The sequence below is a fragment of the Cyanistes caeruleus genome, chromosome 1 (assembly GCF_971803275.1).
Source record: "Cyanistes caeruleus chromosome 1, bCyaCae1.hap1.1, whole genome shotgun sequence".
Taxonomy (NCBI): domain Eukaryota; kingdom Metazoa; phylum Chordata; class Aves; order Passeriformes; family Paridae; genus Cyanistes; species Cyanistes caeruleus.
In genome coordinates, this window is record NC_141701.1 from 62382218 (window position 1) to 62396651 (window position 14434).

At 37.2% G+C, this 14434-nt stretch overlaps 1 long non-coding RNA gene across 1 annotated transcript in view; it reads left to right on the forward strand.

Annotated features, from left to right (window-relative positions):
* The window catches only part of LOC147655537 (uncharacterized), a 64984-nt gene that overhangs the window by 25372 nt on the left and 25178 nt on the right, over nt 1–14434 (forward strand). The gene's annotated exons all lie outside the window — the stretch shown is intronic.

Consider the following 14434-nt stretch of genomic DNA (forward strand, 5'->3'; position numbering starts at 1 on the left):
TTGTAATACTCCAGACAATGCATTAACAATTGAGTGCTTCTGCAAATGAAAGCTGCAGGTATTAACCAGACACACAACATGTAAGAATTTACACATGTGGATTCAGAATCAGTCCTACATGAAAATATTTAGGTATATGTATTTTTGAGATTGAATTTAAGTTAATTTTAGAATTGGGTTTACAAAAAGGCCTTCACTACATATGCATTAAAATATTGCCTCTGTATATATATATGAGTAATATCTGCATTCATAGACAGCAGTGTTCTCTCATTCTGTAAAGTAACATCTGCAAATTGATACATTTTAAGATCTTCCATCTAGTGTTAAAGAGACAAAGTGTGTGTAAACTCAGGTTTGCTCAAGGGTAGGCACACAAACAATTATGCAAACACTATCACTTGTAATTATGTTCCTTAACCTCTGAGTATTGCAGGCAGAATTGTTTATGGTTAGTTTTTGGTCTCATTTGTTGATAATAGACATTCCCTTCTTCCACTTGTCCTCTAAATTTATTTTTTTTTTTTTAATGCCAAATGTGCACCATATTTCTATTGTTACAACTTCAAAATGTCAGGTGTAATGTTCTTGACATTTAAATCATGTACTTAATTTGTATTGTTGACACACATTAGATTAAATTTTCTGTCTTTGATAAAAATGACTTATTTTACTTTTTTTTTAAATTTTTTGAAACACAAGTAAATGAGATGCTCTGATCTTTTTTGGAAGTAATTTGCTTGATAAATATTATGTAGTCCTGAAAAGGCATGGAACCTATACTACCAGAATTGATATCTCGCCTCTTCATCTTGAAACCTCATATAAAGCAATACAACTATCATATTTGCATTAATATAAGCTTGAAACGCAATCAGCAATGAAATCCTTCTCAGAGAGATGGTGGGGCTGAAAAATACATAGAAAATAAAGCTTTCTGGTAAAATCTTATGGAGAGAAGGGAAACTAAATGAGTAAATAGGCATCAGTAACTTTATGAGATACTGTTCTTTTGCAGGAGCGGAGCCACCAACTTGCATATTTCTTCTGCCCATTTTGTTGCCTTTCCTGGCCAATCCTGGAAAGATTTTAACTTTTTCATCTTGAAGAACTATAGGATGATATCTGTAAGGATGAGGCTATAGACATTTCTTTTGCCACCTCAGTAATACTGTGGCGTCTTAGTTTTGATTTATTTGCTGTTGACACCTCTTGAGTTGAGGTATGAAATTCGTGTTGATACTGATTCCTGATCTTTAGGTTTCACGCTCTACTTGACCAGAGATGAGTTTTGCTGGCTACCGTTGCTTCTCATTGTTTCTTTGCAGAGATATCAAGTCCCTTGAGAATAGACTTAGGCTCACATGTTGACATTTTCCTCTCTCAAGTCCAGATGCAGCAGCAATTGTTCCCTTTCTGAAGCTTCTAAAGTTAAATTATTGGAAAGTGAAAGACTAAAGACCATAGACTTAAAATCCTTTTCTCCACTGTATCATAATTTAGCAATGCCTTGAAGATCAGAGCTGTCCAGACTAATTTCTAACAGGGAATCTTTAACATGAATTCTTATTTTCAGTATTTGCAAATTTCAGAGCACATGTAGCTTGTTTATGATATGCTTTGTTACATGAGCAATTTTGTATGAATAGTCTTGGAGAGTGAACTGTTGAACTGTTTGCTTCAGCTGTTCACTCTGTGGTGTTCATTCCTCATGCTGTGTGAATGGCCACCTCAGCCGCCAAGGACTGAGTTTTCTCCCTGACTGAGCGACTGAAACTTTGAAAATATAATCACAAATGAATAATATATGATGAATGCTTATATTTGCACATGGATAGCCTGGTTTGCATGTAAATATTGGAATTCAGATTGATTTTGGTGTTTTAGGGTATATCTAGGAATGGCCAAAAAACAAGAACTCTTATAGTGCATTCTTCTAAGAATCCATGCCCCATCACTGTTAAGTGTAAGTACATTCTTCACCACACCTTGCAAAATCATGGAAGCTTTAATGGACTCTGTTGCCACTGGGGATTCACATCCTGTGTCCCTCAATCCAGTTAATAAGATTGCCTTCAGTTTTGTTCCATAGAAGGAGATGGTAGTATTGCTTCATTGCTCCTGGAATATGGGGAGGTGATGGCAGAACCAGAGGCCAAGTGGAATCATGACTCTTTTGACTGGTGTGTTCAAGGTGGTATGTGGTATTGTGTTCTTTTGCATGACCTTGAGGGAAAATATGGATGATTAAAAAGCAGTAATGAGTTGAATTTTCCTGCATCTTAAAATAGATAAATACGTATATATACAAATACAGAATCATGTATTCATAAATATGTAAACAGATGCATAGGCACATACATGCATTTGTCTATGTGTAGGTGTATCTTGTTGTGGAGAGGACTGAGAGGCTCCTATTGCCCAGCCTTCACAGGTAATTTGAAATTCTTCATCTTCCGTGTAAACATCATAACTGCACTCTCCTAAGTACAGCGTTTTCTCCCTGGGTGTCCATTCATGACAGTCCTCCTAATGGGCTTCTGGGGTTATGAAGCTGGCAAGGAACATAAAGGAAAGCACACAGTTGCCTTCCCCAAAGTTGCTGCAGTGTGAAGGTGTTCCATAGGATGATATAGTTCCTGGTGTCTTAAATATAAACTGATATTTAGTTGGTCTGAACTGACCTTCAAGAAGCTGTCCTAGAAGTGCTTCATCCACTGTAAGTTTGTAATTGGTTTGTTTTGGAATGAGTTTTACTGGTTCAGTTCTGGGGCTTAAATTATCAGGGGAAGCCTGTAGCAAGTTAGAGAATTTCTCAACCAGTTTGAAGCTGAACACTTTTGTATGGTCAGAAATCAAGCTTGAGAAAATGAGAGGAAAATGCATAGTGAGAATTCCATTTACAGAGAAGAAGAAACTGCTGAGTGACATAGATGAGAAAAGACAGAGACTTCAGAAATCTGGTTCAGTAGTGTGGCCATTGCCTCCAGAAGCTGAGTAAACTAATGTATATAGAAACTGCTTCATCTTTTTTAAGGTTTCACCCTCTCAGCTGAAGGAAGTAACTATTCCCTGCATGTTCTACATTTTTCAACATTGAGATGTTTTAAGTTGAAAAAGGTAACTGAGTCTACCCAGAATATCTGCATGCCACATGGGATTCCTGTGGCCTTACCATCCCTCTTTACGAAGAAATCTACATGATGCTTTACGTTATACATATTTGTGTATGCATAGTGCCGAATAAAACCTTTAATTATATCAGCATAAAGAGGGATACAACAGCTATCAAACATCAAAAGTTTTTACCATCATGTGCATTCCTATCACAGCTATCTGTTGACTTCTTGGACTGTTTTTGCTAAGTACAATATATCTATATTCCTTATGCAAATTCCACTGTGAGTGATTTGCCTGTTTTGTAAGCTAGACTGCACCTGTAACATGTGGGATTGAGTTAAAAATGACAAGCAGACAAGCACAAGGCACATTATCTTGACAAACTCAGCCTCCGAAAATTAGCCTGTGCCTGAATTATTAAAATAACAAGGAGTATTTCACTCAGCTGTGGAGAAATGCTCCTAATTGTCCACTTTAGCCAACTTCTTTCAGACTTCACGATCGGTCAATTTACAGTAGTGGCTTGCAAATTCCTGAACTCCCATTAGAGAAAAGTGCAACAGCAGTCCAACACACCCTCATTTATTTTAATAACCTGCCAAGCAGACATGAAAATGTTAAAGTTGGAAGCTGTAACATGACAGGAACCTGACTTGTCACAGCCACATTATAATCTAGTTAAACTACTTTCTTTCTGCCTTTCATGTCTTTTCAGGTAAATGGAAAACTAATTGTCAAATTACTAATTTTGTTGGCATTAATATCAATACTAAGGCTAGAGAAGGAGGAATAGATAGGCCTGTGGGTTTTCTTCATATTGTGCTTGAATGCTAGAAAGCATTCTGAGAACACAGAAGGATAAAATTGGAGCCCAGTCTTTTATCAACGATGACCTATTTATTTTAAGAGGCATTGAAGCTCTATAAACAGGCTAGTTAAAGTCTCTGGGTTCTTTTATTATTATTTAATGCCTGGAAATCTTGTTTACTTCAATCTTGTTTCCTTTGTGCATAATAGTGTACCTGATGTAACAGGGCCAGTATTCACATCTAAAGTATTAATGGCAGAGTCTGATCGTGTGGGAGACTACAAGGAACTGCACTACCGAGAAAAAGTCTTCAACAATGCCAGGGTCACACTGTCTTTTAAAATGAACTGTAAGTAGGTCATGCTTCAGCTGCAGGCAGGGTCGAGAACATTACTGCACAAAGTGTTTGGGATGGTTGAGGAGCTTGTTGAGAGAAGTGGGGACAGCTCAGGTGACTGGGACGAGGACCTAATTGCGATGAACATGGAGATACGAATCTATCTACATGATGAATCCATCTGCAGATATGCTGCTTGAACCTTTTACAAGGGGTTGCTTGCCCCACAGGGTATGAGGTTTTTCAGATGCTTTCTCAAGGCAGGACACGATCTATTACTTATGTCTGAAATCCATTTTTCTGTTTGTTGTTTTTCAGGGTGGGGTAAGCGTGGGGTGAGGATGGACGGTATTTGCTTGCTTGCTTTCTTGCTTATTGTTTTTCTTCCCCATTTGACAATAACCTTTCTGGGGAATTTGCTTTGGCTTCATAGGTGTTTGCACAGATTTTACTGTCCGTCATGGCACTGATAGCTTCCTATGAATAATAAGCCGTCCACAAAGAATACTCATATGTTTTATTACTAATGTTTCCTAGCAGTACTTGAAGGCTTTTCCTACTAAGTACTTAGCTTTGCCTCTATTTCATCCTGAATGGGCTCATTATTAGCTGTAGTTTTGCAGGAAGCTGAATGTTCAGATTGTAGAAACATGTTAAGATTTCTTGTATAATTTGGGACAGAATTTATTTTCCATTTTCTTTTACTTGCTCTTTTTTTTCTCTGCTGAAAGGAAACATGCACAAGCCCATTCTCACAGCCTCAGCACATCAGTTCTGTCCCAGCAGGGGACCAGAAAATGTATCATCAGAAAACAAAACTCTTTATGTTACTGACATGATTATCAAGAGTGTGATTGCACCTGAGTGAGTACTATGGCTATATAAATATTGTCTTGTGTAGAACATGAACCTAGGCAAACAAGTAACAGTACTGAGCTCCAGTAAGTCTGAAAAATCATACTCTGAAAGATTCTCTATTTTTCTGCCCATCTTCATCCTCTCCTCTCTTCTGAGCACTCTCACCGCTCTTTGTGCAAAATGGGTTGGCAAGATTTGGAGTAGAACACAAACATTTGCAAAGTGTTATAATTAGTGATTAGTGATTAGTGTTATCATTATTGAAATGAGCAGGAAGAGGAGAAAGAAAGGAGAAGGGAAGCAGGTTCTGCTGGAGCACAAGCAGGGATGGGCAAAGTTAAGAGGTACAATTAGCTTTTCAGTTCCCAGAAGATTAGAAGTATCATGAGCAGACTTGGGATGGTCAATGAGGCAACTAAGGGTATAACCGCAGACAAGCAGCACTGAGGCTGGGTCTTACAAATAACTGATTTTCTGGTGTTACCATCTGAGGAGGGAATGTTTCTGTGTCCCCTGAGAATTGGGTCACTTGAGAACAGCTGCTACAGGGCTTCAGTCAGAGTGAAATGGCAGCTACCTTATGAGGTGTTAAACTCTCTTTTGACTCACTGAGTACCAGAATGATTGATATATTGGGTAGGATGGAATTTTTGCTAAATCATTTTCCTGCCTAATTAAAGCTTTTTGAGTCATTAGAAATTAATCAAAATGCAATGATTTTTTTTGTCAGTGACACTGCCTTTATGTGTGACACATACTCTCCTGTACCTAGTTCTTCCTGTCAGTAATCTACAAAGTACTTATAAATGTGCTTTTTACTTTTCCCATTGTCTGTTTTAAAAATGTCTCCATTTTGGAAGACAAGAAGACATCCGTGAATGTTTAACTTGCCATTAGCATCTATATTTTATGTTTGAAACATTTAAAAGCTTCTGTTTTAAATAAAGATAAACACATCCCTAAACATCTGTGCAATGCATGACATAGAACAATTGAGTAAGCATCAAAGTGCTTAATAGATAAAACAGTGCTGGATGTGGTAAAATAAACAGGACTTAATCCCTTTATAACTTGAGTAAATAAATACAGCTTTAATTCAGATACAGTTTTGCCTTTAGGTTGCTCTGTTCTGTTAACACCTATCTGTCAGCAGTAATACCATGTAAATGAGTCACTCTGAGCCTTTCCCCTTGCATCTTGTTTAATCCTCTTCCATTCTTCTAATCATCCTACACAGAGGCCAATATCTATTTTCATCTGGCAAGATAGGATCTCCTAAGGAATTAAAGACGGTTTCCACTTAGCTCCACAGTAGGCAAAGGCTGGCCTGTGATCTAGGGCTTTAGGGACTTCTCATAATGCGCTGGTGCTCGCTAGATCGAAGAATTGAGTTCTGGCTACTGGATTTTTAATCCTCCTGTGGCTGATGTTGGGCGCTCCAGTGATTTAAGATCTTTGATTGCTCAGAGCTTGGCCCTTTGATTGAGTGAACTTCTGAAGACAGCGTGTGAGTGATTTCAAGTTAGTGGTTTTAAGGAACTACTGGAAAAAACAGATAGGAAAAGCCCTGTGATTAAGATGCACCATCTCTCTTTTTAATTGACTTTCTGAAGCTATCTGATGCTTTACTCTCTATACACAAAAGAAAAACTGTATAGATCAGTATTTGTTCTAATGAAGAACTCAAGTGTCACAGTGTTTGTCTGTGCTTGTTTGCAGTGACATGTCTGTTAAAATTGTAGACACTAAAGAATATATTTTAGAAACACACTCCTCACAGGGCATGCATTAGAAGTATCAGCAAATAAAGCCTCAATGCACAGGGCTAAGATAAATAGTTAATATCATTTTGGTTTGCAATATATTTTCAGATACTATATATTTGCCAGCTGAAGAAGAGTACATACATGCATGAAGGCAGGTAGAGGTCATGGAAACCTATTTATCTTGGCAATTTGAAGTATTAGCAGTTTGTGAAACTTTGAAGTGACCTCACATATTTCTTTAAAGTTGAAGGTAGGGCTTATAAAGTAAGACAGCTGGGGAACTGAACAACTTTGCTAGCTGGGAGCTGAGTTTTCATACTCCTGTCTCACTTGCTGCTTAATTGTCAGGTTCCCAGAGCAATGCAGAAAGCTGTTCCTTTTGCTTAGTGAGTAAGACATAGGGTAGTAACCATGTTTCAGGACAACCACAGCAGTTACAGATATTCCTATTCACTAGGTATGTAATTTAGTTCTGTTTCTTAGACCTCTCTGCAAAGACTGCATCAGGATCTTTGCCTTACACATGCACCAAGAACAGCTAGTTGTTTTAAAAAGTGTAAGTGATACTGCATCTCTTTACTGACTTTGTAGATAGAGAGGTTTTAGTTTATAGTTACATAGCATATGTGATATATTTTGTACATGTTTCTATCTATAAACCATGTGTGAACATCTCCTCACTCCCATGCAGGTGTTTATATAAATGTGGTAGCTTCAGGAGCTATGAGAATCATTAACATTTTTCCTTTAGGGAAATAAAGTCTTGCTTGTCTTCTCCAGTGAGTATTTCTCATGCATTCCCTTCACCCAGCTGTCTGTTCAGAACAAAATATCAGGTTTTCCTCCATGTAGATTTTGCTTTGTGTAGACTCTTAGCTCACTGTTTTGGGTGCCTGTCTCATATTAGTCTTATGTCTTTCCCACAATTGTCTTTCACAGGCTAAGGTTTACAATCCTCCCAGATTTCAGCTTTTGCATTGGAGCTGCACTGACTGAAGAATGGGAGTGTTTGATGCTGATACCCTTTTGTTCTGTGTGAACATCCTCTAATCTTCTCGAGCTGGCTTTAGGGAATGCACAACTTTGCTTTTGCACTTGAAACTGGGCTTAGTGAATATGTTAATAAACTGTGCATGTGAGTTTGGGAGTCTTATTCATACAGCCAAGATCATTCTACTGCATTTCTGATGGGCACATGCTTGGTCATTTGGGCATGCTTATATGTGTGCACATGATGTGGGAAATCTGCATAACCAAATATTGTGCAGTATAACACTGCCTGTATAATCATTCATTAATTTTATTAAAGGTGAGCTGGGACTAGAATGAAGATTAATTATAAAAAGTAAAAAGCATAATTAGTAACATCTCTCTCCTCTTACAGCTTTCTTTTTCTCTGAATTCTTTTTCCTGGTGCCCTAATTATTTCCCATCTTTTAAAATTCACTTTAATTTCAATTTAACTCTCCCTGGGCATGCAAACTTGACAAGTATCTTTTTTTTCTTTTCTTAAAGATTGATTGACAGCAGTTTCAAAACTGTCACTGTGCTAATTAAAACCTTGAATCTGTATTTTTATGAAGCCTGAAAGACTCTGCAGTTTTACAGGATCCAGAATCTTGTGTCTTGAATGAATATTTTTAACAGCTAATATGGAATCATTATTATTTGCCTTTCCTCAGGTTGATATCCAGCTCTCTATTTATCACTGATTTTAAAGCTTATGTTGACAACATGAGAAGTAGAAGCCCTCCCAGGCAATGATACCTGCTCTGTCTAGCCAATGTCATTTTACACTTTGCCTTTTCTGCTTGGAAGAGCTAGGCAGAGTTGGCCCTCACCAAATGTCAGCACAGTTTAACTCACAGTCCTGTGTATTCATGGGGAATTCATGGTAGGAATGCTGTAGTCATATATTACCATCTGGCTGACTGACTCTACTGAAACTGTGTTGTCAGGAATCTTCTACCTTACACTTGAAAGAACAATATTGTTAGCATAAGGCATAGACTGCTGTAGACAACAGAATTGGGTCCTGATTTCTAGCTTGCAAACATTCTGGAGGCCAGACTGTTTCCAGAATCTTAAGGTAGGCATGTCTGGAAGCTAAGGTAAACATCTGCCACCAAGCCATAATTTTAAAGACAATGTAGAATAACACTTCTTGCATTCTGTTGGCATCTGTCTTCCTCTCTCTAGCCCCATATTAGTCAGTTTTACAGAAGAGCAGAGAAAATTATGTGGGCGGCAAGGATTTGGCATTCCCTTCTTTGTGGCACTCAGTAGAAATGAGTAACTGTAAAGCGGTGTGAGAAGAAATTGTGAAGCAAGCACATTACCAGTCCTGGGCACAACATCCAGAAGAGGTCTTGCTGCTTCTTATGGTCATGATAGCACGGTGTAACTTTGTTGTAAGTACAGTTCATTCATACAATAAATACTTAGTGTGACAATCTTGACTACATGAATAAATCAAATTAAACTGGAGGGACTACTTCATGTTTTACGAATATATGTTATATACATATATATAACATATATATACATATATATAAGTTATATACAACTTAAATATGTTGCACAGAGACATTAGTATAAATAATCTGTGTTATCAAGTTTTGGCCTTTTCTGAGGGATATTTTTTGGTTGCCTGTCTGACCATGACAGAAAATACATTTAGATTTTTTGCAATCTTACACAGCACTTAAAAATGGGCTATTTTCTCTTTCCAATTCTTGACATAAGTGTTCTGAAAGATAGTTGTATTTAAAGATTTTTTTTGTTGTACTTTTTAAAACAGAGTGATTAAAATTGGAAAATATCACCTGTATTTAATGTGCGTATTCTTAAGCTAAAATGTGTGAAAATAAGAAGTTCAACACTCTGTTTTTGAGTTGAGGCGATAATTCTTGCAGAAACAAAATCAAAACTTAAACAGTTTGGCTAAAAGTTCTTTCCTCTATCGGACATTCAGCTTCTAATACAGTAGCTTTAACATTCTAGTTGTTAGTTCTCTCAGTCACCATAGGCCCTGATTTTTGTTTTCTAGATATACAGCCTAATCATTAGGTTCACCTGCTGGAGAAGGTGCTGCTTTTTCAGTGCCTGAGTCTTTTCTGAATATGATACACTATTAGACTCAGCTGCCTTACCTGTGGGCCTGAATACCCATTGTAAATCTTTTTTGTTTGAGTTCTTTTCCTCTCTATCTGAATAATTACATTTTCATCCTCATCATCTTCCTCCACTGAATCAAGGTCAGCAAGACCATCCAGAGGGAAGGACAGAAAAACAGCATTGTGACAAGAGATAGCAGAACTCAGTGTGAATTGATTACTGAAGGATGATTTTGAAAGATCTCAGTTGCTGTAAAAACAGCCAGTAAAAAAACCCAACATCACCAGTTGATAAGGATGATCTGTCTCTTGCCTCTTCATCTGCCACCCCATGCACACTTGCTGTATTTAGATTGCACATATTTCTTAAGTCCCTGCCTGCATCACTCCTTTGTCACAGTAATTTTCATGGGAAAAATTGCTATCCATCAGTTTGTGGGCTGTTTGACTATATCATAAGCATATCAGGGTATAGAGAAGAAAGGTGAAAATGCACTTAGCTATGGAAGGCAAAAAGGTGTTTTTGATACATTTTTCCCTTCCCTATGCAAAAACTTTTCTGCCAAAATCATGAGCTAACACAGTTATTATTAAGGAGCTGCTTTTGCCACATGTATTTAGTCTTGTCTAGAGGGGTTATTGCTTGCATTTCTGATTTTAATATGAATGTCTGCAAGAAATTACATCTGGTGATAGTAACTGCAGTGACTGTGCCTAATTGCAGACGAGATATCCATAGATCAAAAATTGCTAATTTGGGTCACCTCTGCTCATAAAGATGGAAAGGATTATGTGATTGTGATTAATTTTTACCTCAAAGGAGTATTTATCAGTCCCTGAACATCACATTTTCAAACAGAAATATTACAAATAGTTAAATATAAAAATATTAATTTTATTTCCCCTGTTATAAATTATTGATAGCACTTACAGTAAAAGTGTTCTGATTAAGAAGTGCTAGACCCTGTATAATGTGTTGCCTACAAATGCTTATAAGGTAATTTTATGACAAGCACAATAGACTATAGCCAGCTAAATACAGAATGGGAAGGTGGTAGAACATCATAATGATCTTGTTTTGCATGAAAAGCAATAATTTTAATTGATCATGCTCTGAGACAGTCTGAAGTTAAAAAATTGGAAGTGTTAAATAAGACAAAATATGGTTTGATTTTTTTTTTCTGAGCAGGAGTTTCTTATCAGTGTGCAGACATTGTAGAATCCCTTCTCCTCTTGATGAGTATCAGAGTGCAAAAGGTCTAGCTGATAAAATTATTTAATGATCCAAAGGTAACTTTGGGAAGTAAAGGATATCAGATATTGGAGGCTGAATGAACTGCTGCTCTCTGTATACTACCAGGGACTTATCTTTCATACACTGAAAAAGTGAGCAAAGTTTGAGGCAGAATGACTGTCTATTTAGCTTTGTGAATCTGGATTTAAGTAACAGGAGGAAAGGAGAGAATAAAGCAGTGGTAACCACTGTGGTTTTCATCTTTCCTCAATGAATTTGTTTCTCTTAGTATTTTAGACTGAAATATAATCATCAATAAGCATTGTTATTAATGATATTTATTATTACAGTGGTTAAGGGTCAGCCAAGTATTGATCCCCATTTTGCTAAGCCCTGTACAAACAGCAAGCTGACAATCTAAACAGGCAAGTTGAAAATAATGTAGAACATAAATGGAGTAAGCTGGTCATAGCAGGTCTTATATTGTCAGTTCCACAGTTAATTTTAGTAGGAGATGAATCATTCAAAAAGAGAAGCAAAGGAAGTTGGTTAGGGAATGATTGAAGGGTAGTAAGAGGAAGAATGTGGAAAAAGCTAAATATATGTTGGAAGTCATGGAGCTGCTTATAAATAAAGAACTGCATTGTTATCAGTTATCTGTTATAAACTGTAACTGTTATAAACAGTTATCTACTAGGAAGCAATCTCTCTACACCAAAACAGAAAGTCTTATGACTGACATCAGGTCTGTGTTCAGAACCTCAGTTGTGCAACAAATTATTGAAAGCAACATACTTTCTTTTGTGTTAGCAGTGTACAAGTAATTTGTTTTCACCCATTTTTACAGCATCATTTGGCAGCATACAGAAAGTTGAAGGGAACCTGGGGTTGTTTCCAGCTTTTCAGTTCTTCTCCACACTGTTCTTGTTTCCTTCAATAACAGCATAAGCCAATTTCTAAAATTCCTGATCAATTTTTGGGTATCACTGACACTTATTCTACCCCTTCAGACCAGGGCAGGCTCAGCCACCAGTAAAAGTCTTAGGTTCTCAAGTGGCCAGTAATTGCATGTGTCTGCAGAACCTTGTACTCTTCAGTCTTCGTTGGAAGTCTCTACTCCTGTGTGTAGCCCACTACATAGGAATCCTGTCTAAGCCATCCTACATGACATGGAGCCCTGCATCACTTACTGCTGGAAGGAAATCCTTAATGTCCCGGTGTCTGTCAGACACTTCCCTTTGCTTGTTGTTTTTATAGTACTGTCACTGCATTAGTGCACTGGAAGGGTTTGTCTGGACAGGTGGTGAAATGCCCATCCTCAGAGAGCTTCAAAATGAGATTGGACAAGGCCCTAGGCAATCTGATCTAGCTTTGATGTCAAGCATGCCTTGAACTGTATGTTCAACTGAATGACCTCCCATTACCCCTTCATACCTAAATTACTCTGCAATGACCCAAATTACACTGCCAGTATATCTGTAAAAATCTCTGGGCAAAAATTCTAATTTGATCATCTTTTAAGTGATTAGGGAAGGATGAAAAGGCCTGAGTTGCCTCCAAATGAAACCACATATCTTCCAAAGCTGAATTTGAAGCATTTGCAACTGCTCCAAAAATCATGCAATTGATATCAGAGGCTTTTGTTGATTCAATTTTCTTTTGTGAGTTTACCATTTATTTTTCATTGAGTTTAAAACAGCTGGTGACGATTCTTCATTAAAGAGTATGACTTATTTGACGACTGTGGTGGTGGATTGAAAGAGTTCTGAAAAGAACTTAAGTTTATGTGGTCTGTTTCATGGGACCTTTCCTGCCACTTCTCTATGCCTCTTTCAGGATTTCAGGAAAGACATTTATGTTTTAGAGCTCTAAATTTCTGGGTACTAGCAAGTAGTCTTTTGGCACAAAACTGACATCATCTGACAACAGATATAAATTTGTAAAAAAATCTATCTTCATTCTTTCCTCTCCTGAAATAAATCAGAAAAACTTTCATGGTTTTAACTGAAATAGCTTCAGGTTCATGCCAACTACAGCAAAATTTGGTTGTTTATTATTTTCAGCTGTTCAGCACTTGCATGAACAAGACCCATCTAGAGAAAGGCAGTGATAAACTGGAGTAAGGTGCAGATGGACAAAGGGATAGTTGTACTTCCCTTCCCACTGAACTATTCTGTTCTATTCTATTCTATTTTGAAGTCCGGCATAGGGTGTAGAAGGCTGGACTTGAGACCTATTGAAGTCCCTTCTAACCTGAATTATCCAAAGAACCATTGCTCCTATGCTAAAAATCATTTTCACAGTGGACAATCCCAAGCACTCACAATACACATTCTCTTTGTGAATGCTCCTGCTAGGTTCATCATTTCCTCTGAGGAGGATGAAGAGGAAAATAGTGTTTTTTAAAATGCCTTCACAAAGATAAATTTACTATTCTTCCTGTTTGACTTAATGGGGACCTGTGAAATCTGCAGTTTCACTGCCTGGGTGAACTTTGTTCCTCTGTAGTAAGTCATGCTATAAATTTTCATCTGAATTTGCAGCTACTATAAGCAAAATAATTATGAGATACAAAATAGATAACACTTTTAGGCTGAACTCTTTGTTAGGCCTACCTGCAAATCCCCTCATTTATAGGTACTTACTTGCACCAAGAAAGCAAAAAAAAGTACATTTTGTGTTTCTTTAGAAGCTGTGTAATATGTAATATGTATATCTATCTATTTGATAGATCTCATAAAAGAGTCTTCTGAAGATGTACTAAAAAAGAAGTCTTGTTTGGGTAAGAACAAATTATTTTCTTGAATAATGAACTGAGGGCTCAAACCAGTGTGAAGGTGGTTATAAAAATTAGAGAAGGACAGCTTTAGCAAATGTTGTCTTCTGCTTTCTATTAAGGAACATCACTTGGTGCCAGCACTGATTGATTGGTCTGACAGCTGAAACATAGTCTAAGCAAGGATCTTTTGGATTATCAGAGAGGGACGCAAGTGACACAGGAGGAATGTACTCTTTTTCAGGATCTTTCAATTTCCTTTAACTTTTTACACAAAATCAGATCACTACAGCAAAGTGAGGGACAGAATAATTCTAGCAGCCGAGCTTCAGTGAAGAAGGGCAGCATGGAGGATACAAATTTCTTTCAGAGATTTATGAATAGTGGGAAATAGCATATTTGATTTCTTTACAGATCTA